Raw genomic sequence first — 5,152 nt, 5'->3', positions numbered from 1 at the left:
ACACATATATTTATGAAAGAAAAAATTGAACAACCCGAAAACAAAAATATATACGAAGTCTAAATGAAATATAATTATTTAAAATAACAAGGATTTAAATTAGTATAGTATTTTTAATTATAAGTTGATAAATAATGTAACATTGTCAAACAAAGAAATTAATATAATTTTTAATTAAGTAAAATACAATTTTTAAAGATATTTAAAATTAACCTTTATATATTTTGTAAAAACTTTCCATGAATAAAAACATTATTAAGAGAACAAGCAGATAGCATCCTTTTTTTATTTCGACGGAGATAGGGGAGACAGTAATGAGGCTGGTTCGACGGAGCAAAGCACGTGGTGATCGGCGTTGGTTAGGCTTCGCCGGTGATGGTGGATCTGGCTAGATCTGGTGCGGGGAGAGGGGAAAATAGGGGTGGCGGCGGCGCGGGAGTGGCGTTTTCGTCGGATCTGGTGTACAAGTCGATTTGCCGGCACTTTGCCGACGACAGTGGCTAGTTGATAGCGGGAAAGAGGGAGAGGAAAGGAAAGGGGTGGCGCGGCAACGGGGAGAAGGAAAAGGGGTGGTGTGGCGGCGAAAGGGAAAGGGGTAATGTCGCGTGGAAGAGGGAGAAGGAACGATGACGGCGATGGCGGCACCGGCCAGTTCTGACGATAGTTCGGATTTTGGGTGTCGTTTTTGATTTTCTATTCTTTCTTGCTGGTTTTTTTTTAAACTAGTTTTTCCATCAAGACTATGTATAGTGTGTGGTGTATGCGTTTTACTGTGTCTGTGAGTGTGTGTGATTTACAGTGAATGTATGTTCAGTTTGTGAATTTTTGTTGTAAGTATTTTTTGTGCATCTGATGAATATATCCGTGTGGAGGTATGAAATTAATGTACAACAGTGTGTGTAGTAGTGTGTACATTGAAATCATTCTCTTTTTTTTTTTTACAAAGTGATATTAACACCCAGTATTAAAACATTCAACACATTATACATACGAACGCATATATATATTCTGTAATCTTGATCATATAACATACAATGACATAACATTCATATAATCAATTAAATAATGTTTGAAATGACTTTAATATTTTTCTTTCATGCTTTCCACAATAAAATTCATAACACAAATGGTACAAGATTATAGAAGAACCTGTAATGAATTACTCTGAGTAATAAATTAAGAAATCTGTCACCGAAAATTTTGAACGGAATTCCAACTTCAACTTTCTTCTTTTCTCCCTTTTGTTTAATTACTTTCTTTTATTTTCACTTGTTTCCTCATTTTTCCTTTCTGTTTTTCTCTTTGACTGATTTTTTTTTTCAATCTGATCTTAGATATGGTGTAGAATGTATGTACGTATATTTGAGAGGGAAAATCCTTAAATAATGGACTCTTGGGGGGGAAATAAAAGAGGGGGAACAGTTATTTAGATAAAGGATCAGATAAAAAAAAATTCAAATTTCAAATTATATTTATTTATTTATTATATATTTTTTAATAGAAAATAATAGTAGTAATAAAGATAATAATAATAAATAAATAAAAGTAAATAAATAAAAAGGAATAAAATAATAATAATAATAATTAGTTTTATATTTAATAAAACATAATAATAATTTATAAATAGACAAAAATAAATATAATAAAACAATATTAAAACTATTAATTTATTTATTAAAATTTATAAAAGAAAACATATATTTTTAATTTTTATATTATTTTTAAAATTAGAATAAAAATAAAAATAATATATAATTAAATATAAATATAAATATTTAATATTAGTAGATAAGTTAAAATTTAGGGAGTATAAAAAATCATGTGTCTACATTAGTAAGTACGGCAATTAAGTAGGAACGAGGGAGAAATATATTCGGTAACTGTGGAAATATCAGCCTTATACTTATGACACCATGTAATTTATACACTTTAAATTTTGGATGATTGATACTGTTCCGATCTTATAATAAGTGGTCATGTTTCTCAAGAATATTGCTCATTTAGTCATTTTTAAAGGGTAAGAAGTGTTTTTCTTTTACTAATTTACCTTTAATTAAATGCGTTGAAATAAAAGTTGATCTTTATAATGGTAAAACTCCACGTATTAAGGATAAACTTGAAAGGTAAAAAAATCACTTCATCCCAAGGACAAGTAATTCTTTCGTCGAGGGTGGAGCTAGCATATACTCAAGTGTTCATTCGAATTCATCGACAAAAAATTATATTATTTATTCATAATTAAAATATTACTTCTTTTAGATAGTTCATGCGTGCATTTTTGAACCCTCATAATAAAATATGAATCATTATTTCCTTCGCCCTTGATCCATGATATATCATTACCAAAGGGTGTGTTTGAGAAATAATAATACGCACATATAATTAATACAAACTATGGGAGGAAAACGAGGGAAACTAAAATTGATGGACAACTTTATACACTGCATGAAACATGGCTATATGGATTTTTAATAAGTTGTATGCATGATTATACTATCAATTTGGCGGTATAATGTATATTTTTTGATGAAGTTAGTTATAATTACCTTATAATGGTATGATTATATTAATATCTTCTACAACATGCACTAATCAGGACATATGACTTTTATATATTAATATATATGACATACAAGGCGAACGTCGAACATGAAGTTTTTGCTATAGTTAAAAAATAACTTCAGTCAATTACAATACCCAAAGCAAGATCATATTGATTGATCTATACACACACTATTACAACCATGCATGCATATTTACATGAGGTTAAATTACATGGAGATGTACCTCTGACCACAGTTTATTCCCATTTAATTTAATTTACTGATAGGCGATAGGCCACAAAGCATATATTCCGCATTAGCAAGAGTTGCACCCTACGTAGACAGGAGAAATATTATATGTAATAACAATATTCATATATCACACTTGATATGTTATACCATTAATTTCAAGAGCATTTTAATAGTAGCTAGGGTTGTAGTTTAGAACTTTCCATCATCTGTATTATCATCAGCTTTAGGAGTAGCACCTCCAACTCCACCATTATTGTTATTGAACTCCTCCCTACCCATATGATGATGATTACCAATATTTCTTGTTCCTCCTCCTGCAGCTGCAGGGTGCTCCTCGTAATAATTCAAACTCCTACTTGTAGCCATGCAAGTACTCATCATCACCAGCATAGTTAAAACAACAATGACAATGGTTCTCATTTTCTAACACTTCTTTTGATCTCCTCCTGTATGCCATTTGACAATTAGATATTTAACTTACATATATATGTTAAAAAAGTGGAAAATAGATTGAAGCTGAAATGGCTTTAATCTGAGGCATGAAAATGTCGACTATCCAAAGAGATATTGTACGTATATAGGTTGGAAAAATACAATAATTCTCTTCATCATGATATATATATATAACAAATTAGCCATTTCACGAAGGAAGACCTGAATTTATAGAGTTATAGGAATGACCAAACACATTTGTTCAAATTCAAAACTTACATTGAATTCAAGGTTTAAATAAACCAAGGCTTTTTACCTTTGAATCATTTTCACACTATCTAACAATCTACATATACAATACAAGAACTTTTTACTTTCTGTTATGAGATAACTCCACTTCATATATATTCAAACTATCTAACAACCTACGTATATAATATAAGAACTTCTTTTTTATGTATATATTCATACGGTTTTAACACGTTATATAGTACTTTCGGCATTATGAAATTAGGCATAACATATAAATAGTTATTTGTTATTGTACTTTTTACCTGTTGTCGTAAAACAATAGTAAAAATTTCAATGTATAGAAGTTAAACTCAAAAATAAATTGAAGAGTTTTGTTATTTAAACATTTAGCGATAATATAGAAAGAAAAATTTGGTGAAATTTGAACTTACAGTGGTTGAGATAAGTAGAGGTAAAGGATGATTGAGGTTTAGCTGTGAGGTATAAGAAAAAGATTAACGATGTTTATATAGCAAAAAATAAATCTATGTTTCATGTTAATACTGTTTTTCTTAATTATTTTTTAGATACTCCACCAAATGAGGCAACACTAAGTGGGCTTGCCATTTTTGCTAATCCAAATGATGGAGGTGAAAGAAATAGTGAAATATAATTTAAATAATTTCACAATACTGACAGTGAATTTTATGATATACCACATAAGTCAACAAATCACAGTTATTTTACTGTGACCATTGCCTCATTTTGATCAGGATAAAATCAATGAATTGCTTTATCGTCAATTTGCTTGATGTGGTATAATTTTAGTCTAGAAATCTGGAACTTAGTGTTTGATTAAATTGTTTCCATTATCAAAGTACTCAAAGAATCGCATAGTAAATTAGTAATTTGCATTCTGAGAGGCATCATGGTGATTGGTAAATTGTTGTTGTACTAATCTCCTCCACTGCTCCTGCCTATTTCAATGACTTTTTGGGCAGATACTGCTAAAAATAGGTCGAATTACCGAGGGTGAGAATTAGCAATGTATAGATTAAATCGTCAAGTCAAATTGAATCGACGAATCAAATTAAATCGAGATAAAAAGAAAATATTTGATTGATTTGATGTTAGAAAGAAAAAATTGATCATTCTTAATTTAATTTGATATTAACAAAGTAAATTCAAATCAAACCGATATTTTATTTATATATATATATATATATATATATGATACCAAAATTATCGGATATTTCAATATATAATTTTTCAATAAATAATTTACTGAATAATAATAGATTAATTTACTGAATAATAATAGATTTCGATGTTTTTAGAAAATTGTTTGAATAAATCAGTTTGTTTTTAGAAAATTGTTTGAATAAATCAGTTTGTAAAAAAATCCTACTCAGTACTCCCTCTTTCCTATGGTTTCTTCATGTCTATCATTCTTATTTTCCCCAGAGTTTTTTTTTTTTTTTACCCTGTTCATCTCTTTCTCTTAATCTATATTCTTAACATCATGCTTCTTTAACCACACCCCGGAAAATTTTCTATCTGGCAGATAACACTCGTCCTTCGTCTATAGTGCAGACTTTTTGGACTAACAAAGCCAGAATTCCTAGGAATTTACAGGTTAATCCATCGTTGATACTAAGAAATTAAGAGACTAACCATATACTAAGGGTAAGAAT

General features: G+C 29.4%; 1 long non-coding RNA gene across 1 annotated transcript; it reads right to left on the bottom strand.

Moving 5' to 3' along the window:
* Positions 1–2,667: 2,667 nt before the first annotated feature.
* LOC107874642 lies at positions 2,668–3,972 on the bottom strand. The gene is made up of 2 exons (XR_001675548.2): positions 3,911–3,972; positions 2,668–3,241 (listed from the first exon to the last, which is right to left on the bottom strand). It is a non-coding gene; the product is annotated as an uncharacterized LOC107874642 (long non-coding RNA).
* Positions 3,973–5,152: the final 1,180 nt, after the last annotated feature.

The sequence above is a fragment of the Capsicum annuum genome, chromosome 6, assembly GCF_002878395.1.
Source record: "Capsicum annuum cultivar UCD-10X-F1 chromosome 6, UCD10Xv1.1, whole genome shotgun sequence".
Classification (NCBI taxonomy): Eukaryota; Viridiplantae; Streptophyta; class Magnoliopsida; order Solanales; family Solanaceae; genus Capsicum; species Capsicum annuum.
This window is presented reverse-complemented; position numbering and strand designations above follow the sequence as displayed.